Source organism: Drosophila sulfurigaster, chromosome 2L (assembly GCF_023558435.1).
Source record: "Drosophila sulfurigaster albostrigata strain 15112-1811.04 chromosome 2L, ASM2355843v2, whole genome shotgun sequence".
Classification (NCBI taxonomy): Eukaryota; Metazoa; Arthropoda; class Insecta; order Diptera; family Drosophilidae; genus Drosophila; species Drosophila sulfurigaster.
Genome location: NC_084881.1, coordinates 23866622 through 23881880, shown reverse-complemented (window position 1 = coordinate 23881880; position 15259 = coordinate 23866622).

Below are 15259 nucleotides of genomic sequence, written 5' to 3'. Positions count from 1 at the left end.
TAACTTTTTTTTTTATAAATATTCTAGTTTTATTAATTAAGAATTGTTAAAGATTACGATCGAAGTACTTCTAAAAGGTAAGTGACTATTAACTTTTAAGCTTTATTTCTTATTCCTTGATATCAATCTTTAATTATATATATAAACCAAATATTCTGCTGCTCATTGAAACGTAAGAAAAACAACTAAATATGCAATATCTGGCTTTAAGGTGCATCAAGTCAGGAAATCGTTTCTTTTTCTTTTCCGATCGAATGCTTCAATTTTAGTAGAAAAGGAAAAGCGAAACAAAGAATATATCTTATATATCTTCTTATATTCAAGAACGGATTACATTACAATATATTTAATATTTTTATTATTAAATATATATTAATAATATTAATTTTATTGATTTACACCTTCTCTTTTCTTTATAATTTTCATGTTATCTATTCATAATTATGTTTTTGTTTCGTTATTTATTTAAAGGCATTAAGATTCACTGTTTGAACTTTGAAGTTAGGCAGGGGATTTTTCGATGAGTTTATTTTTGTTAATTGTGAGTTTATTGTCCTTTACACAATGTTTTATTTAAGAAAAAAGTAAACTTTTGATAGTTTTAGCTGCCTGCTCTGGGCTATTGGCAGAGTGTTTAAAATATCCCCAAAAGTATGCAACAGAATTAAGTTGAGCTCTTAAAGCGTTTGCTACCCGGGCAACAACAATACGACGCGAATGGAAAAAGCAGATTTCGTTTTGTCAGATTTAATTCGCAGATGAACCATTATGCGGAGCGTGCAGTAAACAAAATATTAACAAACATAAAAGCTAAGTATATGTGTGAGTGTGTATGTTGGTTTGTATGTATGTGTTGCGTTATAAATATTTTTATTTCGAGTCAACGCTCAGCTCCCGCATTTATTTACTTATCCATTGTTTTGGTTTCATATAGAATTTTTATTGTGTAACATGAAACAATTTCATCCGTTTGGTTTCGAATTGCAACTGACAGACAATTTTACTGCAGCTGCTGCTGCTGCTGCCGCGATAACACCCCCATCTTTTGCCACCCCCGTTTCCCGCTCTTCCCCACCGAGTGCCGGTGCATTAGCACAAACTAATGATGACTGTGGAATTGCAGCCAACGCGGTTGTCGCTTTTCAGCAAGGCCCATTGCTTTATATGTACAGTCCCCCTGTCCCCCTCGCACTCATTCGACTCGCGCGTCCCTCACTCTCTTATAGTCACACTCCACTACACTACCCCCTCTCTCGCTCTGTCTCCTTGGGCTTTATCTGGTTGCTCTGGACGCTGGCGCGCACGCTGTTAAGGCTGCTGATAGACCATTGCATTAGCGCGGCAGAGCGCAACATAATGTCGTTGTGCACTTTCCACAGCAATTGTTGCGGCAGGCATGGTGCTAACAGTAGTAGCAGCAGCAGGAGCGGCGCAAGGAGAGGCGAATCTGCTGATGTGGTAGCACATTTGGTGTGGGCGTGTGTGTGAGCGAGAGGGGAAGAGAAGCGCCATGGCAATGCAGCTTACGGCTGAAGCTGTTGCTGTAGTTGTGTGTAGCCGTAGCTGTAGCTGTAGCTGCAGCAGCAAGGCCCCAGCATTCCTCTTCCGTGATGTGGATTTCATAATTACGTGCGCTGAGTGCGATTATTATGATTGTTTCTTAATTCACAGATTTACAATGTGAGTGTGTGTGTGTGTATTACAATATATGTACATGCATATACTCGCATTTAAGTATATCCCTGTGTGTGTATGGTTTTATATGTCACATGCACACATTGCAACACACACACCCATTCTCTTGTGCAAGCCAAAAAGAGTTGGTTTGTGTGCTTTCTACTCTATTCCATTCATATTTTATGACTTTGCCTCGCTCTTTGCATTAGAATGCTCCAAAAGCTGCCAACACTGTGTGACTAATCAATTCATTAAGCTTATTTACCATAATGTTTAAAATGAAATTAAATGATCAACTTATTTGTGCAGTCATGGCGCCATCTAGCGGTTGTGGTTTCTTAGAGTGCTTCTGAGTAATGTGACCATGATCTGCTTTCGTATGATAATTGTCCGCCTGTCTCTGTCCTTCTTTCTTTTGGCACACAAAACATATTTTTTGGTGAGTACAAATGTGCGAATTTATAAGTACACAAGATGTGCTTGGCTTCGCAACGAGTGTCATATCAATTACTTTGACTACTGTGGTCTATTGGCCTTTCCCCTCCCTTCTTGGCTCTTATATTAATGTTGGGTTCGTGAGTCTAGTCGACAGTCGTCTAGCTGCATCCTTCTCTCTGCTGCAACAAAACTGAACGATTACGATTTGTGACCCAGCTGCTGTTATCATGCTTCGCAAAAACCGAAAAAAAAGACTTTGGTTGTTAAAGGGACAATACGCACTTGGCAGTCTCTCACAATGGGTCATTTGCATACATTTTTTTGTTAATAAAAAGCCACTTCGATCAATGTGTTTACATTTGTATGAATGTATATGTGTGCAACTATGAAGTGGGAATTACACGTGTTGATCTGGCCATTGTCGATCAAGAGTCTGGTTACACCATGAATTTTTGGCATAAAATCCAATGTGGACACACTGGCAGATCAATGGCGGCAAAAAGTTGCGAAAAAAACGGTTGCAGCCATAAAACGATTATTGGTCACCGCGTTTAACTTGATACATATTAGTTTTGGCAAAAAATGCGAACAAGTTGAACCATAGTGCGGACATACAAACATATTTACATACATGCATAAAAGGCGAGTTTTTGCATGTTTTTATGCTGACGCTGCAAATATTCCGGACACAACTGGTCAACGCCAGTAAATAGTGTACTACGTAGCACAGTGGCCGAAACGAAACGATATCGAAGGGTGACGCATGCCAGCCGAATGTCGTGCGAGAAAATTGTGAAAATGGCATTCATAAAAAAGCACATGTGCATGGTGTCGCATATTCGCGTATAAGAATACGTATTGCACGAGTCTGTGAGTGTGTGAATGTGTATAAATCAAATATATACTTCTACATATGTATGTATGTATGTACATACCACATATGCATGTGAATACGTATTTATGATTTGTCGCTTGTGTAAATGTGTGCTTATTTCGCCAAAAAAGACAAAATGTATTGTGATTAAATGAGTTGATTTGTAAATATGTGGGTAAACAAATGCAGATAACATACATATATTCTGATTTCACTTATCCACTTTTCGCTGTAAAATATAAATAATGTGATTTATGTGCGTGCAAATGTTGTTATCAAAACAAAAGTCTACAAATATAAATAAAAGTAACATATAATGGCGGCTGTGGGTGGCAAATTTACCAGCTGGTGAGTAGTACATACTTTTCTTCTTTTGATCTACATATTTTAGAAAAATACTAAAAATTAAGTACCAATTATGGCCACTGTATAAATGAGCCTATTTGCAGTATATTTTCGGGCAAACTTCATTTTGAGCAAAGAGGAGAGGCTTTAAGGAATCTCGAAAATCTCTTATGAAAAAGCCATTTGCAAAATCCATTAGAGTGTAACATTTGGCGACAATTTGAAGTTAAAAGTGTTTTTCATTTTTGTTGTTGTTCTTTTTTTTTTATCGTATTAACTGCGGGAAATGACTTGCAAAATAGTTAACAAAATGCAATTAAAATGCTGCAATTATAATTATAATTGGGCGCGCAAAAAGGAGCTGCAGAGCCATCAGAAAACAGTCAAAAAGACCGGCCCGGATGGCCAACAACTCTGCCGACGATGATTGGGGGGCGGTGTCGGGTGGCAGGGGAAGGGAAAGGGTAAGGGAGTCGGAAAGGTTGCATAAAAAAAAAGAACACCGTGGGCTAAGTAAATCTGAAAAGCGTTAATTGCTGCACAAGCCTAAATGAGCAGCAGCAGACAACAATACAATTATTCCAAGCGAGCGCTGCATTTTCAGTCGTCCAGAGGAAGCGCAGTCATTTTGCAGCCTTTTGAAATTATGATACACTGGCAGCTTTAACATTTGCGACTCTTTTTCTATTCTACGATTTGTTTTAACTTTAAGCCAATTTGCAATTGCAATAATTTAGGAAATATGCGCCAACAAAAAAGTTGTAGAGATTTGATTTCTTTTTTAGTAAAGTTCTCATGTGTAAAAAGTATGGCTTCATTTTGAAATTCTCATTGTTATAAGAGAACCCTTAGAAGGCCAGATGTTGGAAATTTTGTCAATTTGAAAACACACATTCTAATTACATGGTTTATAAATGAAAAAATTACATAAAGACTGGAAACTATTAAACTGTGGAGACCTTTGCAAAACTAATTTGTCCATATTAAACAATTGATTCCTTTTCTTTTTGCAAAATTAATTGTAGGAAATTATAAAAAGAGAAAGAAATAGCTTTAAGCAAGTATCATCGCAGATGAGACTAAAAACTAAAATTAGAGTTTTCAAAATTACGGAGACTTTTTCAGTTTTAATATAATAATAATTAATTTGTTTATTATAATTTAATAATACCGATTTTTATCAAAAAGGTTCTAGTTGTAGTTCAAACGGAGACTTAGAGGGAAATCGATAAGTACATAAGATCTGGAGACTTTTAAACTGTGGAGACCTCTTGTCGCTAATGTTTTCATTTTAATAATATTATCATTTTATGAATTGTCAATAAAGCATTTCATATGATTAGTTGAATAGAATAGGTAGAAATGATTCCATATTGTAGTCTTATAAAGCACTTCTTTGACTTTGGAGACTTTTAAATAGTGGAGCTTAAAAGCTTTATGATTTTCTTTTTATTTATAATACTATAATAATAATATGATTATTTAGCTTGATGATATAGGAATTGGCGTATAAATAGTTGAGAAACACAATGCAGATGTAGATGCGCCTGCAATCTGCATTCTCTTGAAGATTGCTAACTGGATTTCCATCTACCAGATATATCAGAATAACAGAGACTGACACTCACACACAGACACTCACACACACAAGCAGAAGCAGTGCATACACGTGCAGCAACGCCGAGTGCCACATTTCATAATCCTATTGAGCTCAGATTGTTTTTGCTCGGCCACGAGAGGAGGCCACCGACATTCTAATCGCTTAACAGTGCACACAGCATGTAGCCGTCAGTTCCCTTGGCCTCGTCTCTTCTCTTCTCATCTCCTCTCCACTCACTTTTGGTTTTGGTAGTTTTTTGTTTCTGTTGTTGTTGGTCGTTCTTTTTTTTTTTTTGCATGCTGTCCGGATTGATTTTTCCTTTTCCTGTTTGCTTCGCTTTTGTGGATGACTTTAATTCTTTTTCCAATTGGCTTGATGATAACACATGGCGACAATTGGAAAGTGATATGCGAACGAACATTCGCCTCACTGCAAACGAAAATTGTCAATTTGTGCACAAATTTTACAGGGCTATAATTTTGCTATTTATTACCGCCATTTGTGTGTTGCATATGTCTCCATATCCTACCCAGTAAATATGTATTTGCATAAGTAAGTAAATAATATATTTCCGCCTTGCATATGTAACACGTGCAGCAATGTTGTGCATATAAATTCTTGTAAAATATTTACTCTTTAAGATGTTGCAATATTTTTCAACAAATAGTCAAGCAAGTGTTTCTTTAATGTAGTAGATGAATTCCCCCCAGCAGATATTTCTAATTCGAGCAGAATTGAAATCTCATCATCAGTTTGTTTACCTAAATTCTTAATAAACTCAACTTCCTTTATATTGTGAGTATGCATTTTACACACTTGCCAAAAGTCGAAATAATAAATTGCAATAAAAAAAAGCAAATGCATTTTCAGCATATTTCGAAATATTATCAGTTGACTTTGGAATATCTGCATAAAAGCACGTTTGTTTGCTTTATAATTCGCGTTCATTAACCCGATCCGAGTTTGCCATATCACAATTTCTACACGACAGGTTTTTGCTTTTACTCATTTTCTTTTATTCATGTTTGTTTTTTTTTTTTGGTTTTGGTATTTATTAACTTACGAACAATTTGTTATAAGTATAGTCAATATATGTATTTTTATTGTCCTGTATTTCATTTCTGAGTATTTCACTTGTTAATTATTAGTTACATATGTATGTATGCGTGTATATTCATATATTTATATATACGTATGTATGTATGTATGTGTGCTTTAGTACAATTTAATAAACGTAAACTTATCCTAAGTATTCAACGTATAATCGCATTAGTAACTTTATATCATTTCAATCTTTTGTTTTGGGTTTAAAGTTTTCGCAAAATTAATTTCGGTAAAATTTCCTTAAATGTCAAATGGGGGAAACACAACTATTCAGTTGTAATAGAACTCAAAGTGGAATCTTTAATTTCTTATGAATGATATTTTATTGTGAACTTTTTGTTTTCATATTTAACATGTTACAAGTATTTTTCTTCAAATGTCTGTTAATACTTATAATCTTATTATAATCTTATGGTAACTTCGATTATAGTTTAACCAGAATATTGAGAGAACGAGTTTAAAATTGTTATTACGTGAAATTATTGCATATTGCTCAACTTTCATTTGATTTTATTGGTATACCTATAAAAATGAAGAAAAATTAACTATAAAACTATTGACTAAATCAAAATCTTGATAACGACTTAAGTCTGCTGTTTGATGTTCCCTGATTTCAATATTTCAATTTTAATTACTTTTTCAATTACAATTCTTGATCGTTTGGTAATAAAATGATTGAGTTAAATAATTGGCCTTCACTACATATAAATATATATACATAGAATTGAGCTTAATGTTTAACGGATTTGTGGAATCAGCTGTCGATATGTGGTTGTCTATATTGATATATGTTTTATGATCTTAATATCTCTAAAAGCAAACTTTGCATATAAACTTGCAAATAAAAAGTGAACGTTTGTTTTTGTTTTATTTTACAATCTGTTTTGCTTTTAATATCGCTATAAATAATGAGAATTTATTTATTGCATTTTGTCATCTTATTAATTATTACAATTAATGTTTACTCGTGTGTATATGTTTATTTGAATTATTATTGTCTTATGGTCCATAAAAGGTATTCAAACAAATGTTATAATGCGAATACAAGTCTATCTATGTATGTGTGAGTACTTTATTAAATTAGCCACACTTTTTATTGTTATCTGTTGTCTTCGTATTTTAAATTGATGTTCATATTGATCATTTCCATTTTGATTCTGATTGTTAACTTAGCACTTCAACAAATTGCAAATAGAAATACAGATTAATGAAATATATTATTTGGGTTAAAAAGATATTATAAATCTTGCATAAATTGAGAAGGAAATGGAATTTAAATAAACAAGTGCAAATTATGTCTGCACAAATTTTCACGTGTTTTGCTATCGTTGTCGGTCCTTTCTTATTTTGGGCGGGCAGGTACACTAACTTACATTAACAACTGTAATCGTACGTGAGGCATGTATTGCAGATGTTTCGTTTTTGTGGCATGCAGACAATTGCTAAGAAGAAGTACAACTAAATTGACCAGCCGCAAATTTATTACAGCTGCATTGAAACTACATACATACAAACATATAGACATGGATATTTATGTGTGTCTATATGTTCGTCTGGTTGTGAATATGCAAATACATTTGGCAAAGAGCATTTTGGGCACTCGAATAGTGTGTCCCCTAATTATAATAATAATAATAAGTGTACTTATAATTCAATGAACATAAATATTCAAAACAAAAACAAATAAACAATGCAATGCAAACAATAAAAAATACAAAATACAAAATATATATCGGACACATCGTGTGTGTAAATGAAAATGAAATAAATGAGAATGGACGTTTTTAAACCGAGATTAAAACATTTGCATAGCTAGTTACGAATGCTCAGCTACGCGGTGGCTGATGGTGCGTATACATAATATGCGTGTAATAGTGTTGCACAATGCGGTTCAATTGGAACTAGTTCGCCAAGTAGTTCAATGAGTGAACTTTCGTTAGTAAAATTGTCTTTAATGACAGATGAGTGAAGAAATATAGTATTTGTATATTGCAAACTATTTTATGTATAAGTAAGTTTGAATTTAAATTGAATAATATTTAAAATCAGCATCAATTGTATTTCCATTTAAACTAAACAGAAAATCAATGAAAATCAGCATCAATTATAATTGTATTTAAATTATAAATAAAATCAATGAAAATAGAAACGAAGTATAAATGAATAAATTCTTGTTTAACAGCAAAAATAGGAAATAATGGAATCAACTAATACTAATGCTAAATAAACACATAACATTTATATAAAAATAAAAATTAATGAGTTCCCATATACATATAGAAAGTGTTTAAATGCAATGATATAATTTGTACCACTTTCGTTGACATTGATGACTCTCGAATGTTGAATTGCTGCGAATGGCATGAAATTCCAATACAAATTGAAATCAACCATAATGTTAATAGTCACATTTGCATTGGTACAATAATTATTGGGGAATTGATGGAATATGACAAATGGACCGCGATGGAAATAAATGTGGCAACATTCGCTCTTGAAATTGCGGTGATACTAGCTCATAGAATTTGAGACGATTGTTGTGAATATTGTAGAATAACGCACGGGATACTTGAGGGGGGAGTGAAGGAAAAGTAGGTGTCATTATTGCGTAGCAAACTCTACATTCCCCCTCTCTCTCTCTCTCTTCTATCTGTGTCTCGTATCTGCAGTGGTTGACCGCATGCAATGGAAGAGTCCTCTGTGTGTGTGTATTTGTGTGTGTGTGTGTGCATTCGACGTCACGTGGCAGCAGGAAGCAAGTAAATTATGCATGCAGCTTCAAGTGCAATAAAACAGAATTTAATGGGAATTTAATGTCGAAAACATTATCAGGCTCAGAGGCTCAGCTTCTGCATTGGCTAAAGTGTAGAATCGACAAACAAACACGCTCACATTCCAACAAATAAGTGTGCGTGTGTTTCTCTCTCTCTCTCTCTCTATGTGTGTGTGTGCGTACACATACATATGAATCTCGTGTGGACATCTGACAATTGCCGAATCAGCCCATTTCTTTTTATTTCAGAGTTTTTTTTTTCAAAATGGAATCCGCGCAAAGTGGAGTGGAGAGTGGAGAGAGTGGACGTGGAGTGGAGTGGAGAGTGAAGAGAGTGGACGCGCCAAGTGCCGTGAATTCAACTGGCTAACTTAAGCTCTGCATTCTGCTCTCACCCCCCTTCCCCTTCCACTTCACCATCGCCTTCGCCACCTTCATTCACTTTCCCATCCCAATGTTGCTAAATTAGTGACAATGAGTGTGGAAGCGCAGCGCAAGCGGGAAATGCATGAAATTCGTTAATGCATGTCCATTGTGCACTGCGAGAAAAAGTCAATATGCTTCGGGATTTCTTCACAAAACTAGGCTTGCTTTAAAATATTAACACTGCAATAAAAATTCTTATTTTAAGTATGTTTTTCTCAGCAGCAAAGATAATGAATTTTTTCTATTACGGTGTTCGTTTGATATAGCGAATTTGTTTGTTTGTGAATTTCTTTTTTACTGTAATCTGAATTGGTTTGAATTATGGAAATATTTTGCAACTATATTTTATTTATTTTTATCTATTTGTCTCAATTGGGTGACGAGTTAACTAAATAATTTATTAAGAATATTTATGAGCTGAAGCTCTCTTCAGAATTGTAGTAAATTAAAAATGACACCTCAAAAACTTTTAATAAACTCTTATATTGTTATGTAATTTATAATTCCGTGATCTACAGAGTCAAACTCATAGTCTAAGGCGCATGATAATAAAATTTCAGAGTCGAAAGCCTCTACTGTATAATTAATATTAGTATTTAATACTATATAAAATAAAAATATATAAATAAATTCAAATAAAGTAAACAATGCTATTTTGTTCTCGATTCAATAATTATGAAATCAGTTCGTGATATTTGAAGTACAACATTTTGAAACCCCTTTTTCTCTCAGTGTAAATATATGGCTTGATGCGTTGTGCGTTTTTGCACGTTGCATGTTGTACGAGTATGCTGCCCCATAATTCGTTGTGCCCCACGCACACTTGGCGGCGTTGCATTGTGGGTGCGTGAAGCGCACTTGAAGGTTTTATTCTTATCGCCCGTTGTCCATGCGGACTTGATAAACAACAACAACAACGCTAGAAAGCAGCAGCAGCAGCATGTTATGAGTTGGCTTGCGATCTGCAACGGAATCGGGTTTGGGGACTAGAGACTAGAGAGTAGAGAATGGGAAAGGGAAAGGCTATTCGCCGTCATTTACACAAATGCGCATCATCATCCAGACCGCTTTTATTAGGCTGGGAGTTGGAAATGCAACAATAGCATGAACCACAACGCTTCGGACACTAAACTCGCCCTCACTGCCACTCCAGTGAGGCAACCAGAACAAACCGAGCCAAACTCTCAACTCGCAACTCGTACCATCATGAACATCAACCGGACATGGCCAAGCATCCCACTTGCCAATTCCCACCCAGCGTCAGTCTCTCTCCCTTCGCTCCCCCTCCGTTAGTCGCTGCAATTCGCAGCTTTCGCGTTTTGTGCATCTCTGTAGCCAAGCGACTGCATCCAGTTTGGATTGCAATGCAATGCAATGCAATAGCAACAGCAACAGCAGCCACTTTGGCATTTTCAATCGCATGCATTTATGCAAATTCAATGCCAACTGCATCCCAGAACATAACCAACAGAGACCGAGAGAGAGGGAGAGCGTGAGTGGGAGAGAGCGAGAGGGAGCAACGTGTGCACAGCTAGAAAAACGGACATCGAAATTGAAGTCGAAACTCAGTTACGGAATTTAATAGTTCACATTTCGGGAATACTTTTTTTGTTTGGTTCTTCAATGAAGTATGGAAAAGGTTTGATTTATTTTTGAAACCATTATTAAAAAAGAACTTATTAGCTTTGATTATTAAGTATTCTTAATAAATTACAAATATTACGTGTCAACAAATTGAGACAAATAAATATAAAGAATTCGGCTTAGTAAAAAATTAAAATTAAATGATTCTGAACAAAATGTCAACTAATACAACTAAATCATTCAGAATTGGGCAAAAATATATATATTTTTCTTTAATGTTATTGAAAATTCCATTCAATTTAGTTGTCCTAAAATGAAACTATACAGATAAGAAAAAATATTAATCATAGAAATAGTATAGTTTCATTTTAAGACATCTAAATTGGATGGAATTTTGCATAACATTAAAAATATAAATAAATATTTGTATTTTGTTTTTCTATTCTTTATGATTTAGTTTCCATTTGTAATTTTTTAAAGTTACTCCAAATTTAATTGAATTTAGATTAAGTATGCTAACAAAAAAATAGAAATAGAGAGTCTTTGTAATTTTTTAAAGGTTTTCAGAATGTAATTGAACTTAGATTAAATAAGTTAACAAAACAGTAATGTATTATTTTTTTTGTATACTAATACTAATATGTAAAAAATTAAAAATTACTTTTTTTGTTAACTTATTTAATCTAAGTTCAATTACATTCTGAAAACCTTTAAAAAATTACAAATGACTTTCTATGTTGATTACTTTTCACATCTCTATGATACAATTTTGGATAACCTTAAACAAAATTGTTTTTTTTTTCTTTCAATTTTTCCAAATTTAGTTGTCTTTAAAAAGTGAATCTACAAACAAAAAATTACTTTACTCTTTATTGAAAATATTCCGGGTTTTTATAAATTCGCTCTATCGAGCGTGCACTGTAATGTAAAGTCAAAATCTTTGCTGTGAACTGCTGTCAACTTGAATTAAGAGTTTCAATTGCAGTATTAATATTATATTTTGAACACATCATTATTTTGGTCATTGATTTTTTCTCTCTGTGTATGCTATATGCAACTGTTTGTGTGTGTGTTACACATACGTAGTATATATATTCCCGCATATGTATAAAACTACAACCTGGCAAGAGAGTGTTGACCATGACAGTGATACTACGCATCGTATTCATAAAGCATAAAGCGAATGCAACAGCAACTCCAACAGCAACACCAACAGCAACTGCAACTGCAATCGCATCAGCGGCAGCAGCTTTAACATCCGCCAAACGTATTCCTCAATTATTAATATTCCGCAAGGCTGCACACGCATGTATGTATGTACATATATGTATGTGTGTATATGTATGTATGTGTTTGTACATATGTACTAGTCAATTAAGCATATGTATGTGTATTCATGTGCACGCACAATGCAACATTCTCAGATTAATGCATGCAAATAAATATGGAAATATCCACAATATACATTTTTGACGTCTGCTAGGCTTTCTTTCCTCCGTCTGTCTTATCATCAACACAAAAAATAAAAAAAAAAATGAATTTAACAATAAAACAATCACTATTATTTTTGTGGATTTAAATGTATATAAAGTGCATGCATACATGAATGAATCGGGATGTGTTGAGCGAATGCATTCAAACGAAATGAATGTTATGTATCTTAGTTCAAATGCTCAACTCACTTTTGATTTTTGCTTCGATCGTTCATTCTGAAGTTGTTAATTTCATTCAATTGAAGATTATTTAATTAACGTTTTTGAAAACTGTGTAAGCAGAAATTTAAATATCTAACAAATTAGTTTCGTGGTGAACATTTCTTAAAATATGTGCTGGAAATACTTCATAAAACATTCTTATTGTTCATTTCGTTCAAGTAAATATCATTTCATTAATATTATTGTAAACTTTGATAACGTTAAGGACAATTTTTAATATCTATCAAATTATTTCAGTTTTAACCATTTCTTAAAATATGATTTGGGAATACTTAAAAAACTTTGCAAAGAAAAATTTAAACATCTAACGAATTAATTGAGTTTTTAACATACTTAAAAAACATTATTATTGTTCATTTCGATCAAGTAAATAGCATTTCATTAATATTTTTGTAAACTTTAAAAAGGTTAAAAACCAATTAAAAGGATTTAACAAGTTAAGTCAGTTTTAACCCTTTCTTAAAATATGTGCTGGGAATATTTAAAAAACTGTGTAAGAAATAAATGAAATATCTAACGAATTGAGTTTTGAACATTTCTTAAAATATGTATGTATGTGTTGGGAATACTTAAAAAACATTATAATTGTTAATTTTCATTAATATTTTTGTAAGCTTTGAAAAGTTGAAGAAAAATTCAAAGGATTCAGTTTTCAACATTTCTTAAAATAGTTGCTCGGAATTCAGGAACTCTTCAAAAGTATAGAACAACAATATTATTCATTTTAAAAATTTCTTAAAATATATCTAAGGAATACTAAAAAAACATTATTTTCAGAATTTTGAGGTAATCTTCAAACGTACAGAACATTATTATATGTTAAAGCTAAGAAGCTGTCTTCGACCTTATAAAGTAGATAAATAATTCAAGGTGCAACAACAACAGCTCAGTCGATCTGAATGCGACAAGTTTACAAAGTTTTCAAATATAAGCAGTATTAGAGATTAGAAAATAGTTACAAAAAAGATATATACACGCAGTATTCAAATTCGGTTTATACACTCGAAGCGAGTAACTACTTTAAAGCATGAGAGTTGAATAAACAATTAAATTTCGATTGACTGAACTGTTGATGAGCAATATGAAATATATAGTACTTGAAGTAGTTTTGGGTTTTATCTTTGAAGCGATTGAAAATCAACTGAAGTAGTAATTTTAATTTATATTTAGGGTTATACTTATGTTTTTGTTTTTTTTTTTGGGGTTTCGTTGACTATATTATTATTGTTGCTGTTCTTGTTGTTTATTTTGATATAAACGTCACGCTTAATTAATATTTGCATTTCATTATTATCGGAAGACATTTTAGTATTGCATAATTCAGTATATAACGTTTTTTTCTTTTCGTTCTTTTTTGTTTTTCGTAATTTTGATTACTTTACATTATCTATAGTAATATGAGCTAATAAGCTCAGTATAATGTCTTAAATACAAGAATTTTCGTTAACATTCATTTTCTCATTTTCTCATTTCTCTTTCTCATTTCCATTTCCAGCTTGTGTATAATTATTGTAGTGTGTGTGTTTTGTTTTCTTTTAAGCATAGTTATATATGTATGTTATGTTATGTATGTATGTATTTATATATAATTCATTGTTATTGATTTCATTGGCCTTTTGCACTTTTTGTTATAAAGGGGGAACATTAAGAAATACATGTATTTTGCACACTTACATATATGATGAACTTCGTACATATGTATTTATACTATTGTTGTTGGAAAATACTATATGCAATACGCTTTTTTTATGTGGTTGCCAAATTACCCTCGAACCCGCAACTATCTGAATTTTCATTGAACGAAAGTATTAAAACAATAGCTGACAGCTTAATGCGAGCAGTCGATATTTCGTTTATAACAATTAAAATGTGTGTAAGTGAAATTGACTAGAAATTGAATTGTTTGTGCTATCAAATTGATATGAAAAGCAGACAACTCGTCAAACAGTTAAGTAAGCTCCTCAACTTGCCAGCTTCTCTGTCTGTTTGTCTGTTTAGTTTAAATATATTCATACAACTTGTTTACAATGTTTACACTGAAGCACTTCCATCCGTTAAGCTGTTGCCAGCACAGAATTCATTCTTAGTTTCCTGCTCTTTTGAAGAGATGTTTCGCTCTTAACATGCACAATGTGATTTATAATTTATCTATGTTCTGTTTTGTTTTTTTTTTTCAATATGTTTTATAAATGCCAACCAAACTGAATTAAATATGAAATTGTTTAAGCTGAAAATTTATATTATAAATGAAACTTAATTTTCAATTCCGCTACCCATAGGGTGGAATTCTTTTATTTCTGAGAAATTGGTTATTGGTTATTTAAAAAATACTTTTCTATGACAAATAGCTCCTACTGCAATCGGGTCTTAGCTGCAAACAATCTGGTATATTATGACCTCTATGGTATATTAAAAATACTGACTCCATCAATACACCAAATATGACCTTTGGTATATATTCGGTGTATTTGAAAATACAACACTGTTTTGCCTTTTTTCTTTAAATAGGTAGCGGGTATCTCAGAGTCGAGTGTGCTCGACTTTCTTAATTTTTTATTTAAATGACTTATAAATAAAAAATAATAATATTTCCCAGAGAATCAGAATGAAAGGAAACTAAATGGACAACTGTATAAATGAATAATGAAAATTCTTAATGAGTTTCAATTTAAAATTCTTTTTTTTTATCTATAATATCAATATTTTTTTAAGTAGCAATTGTT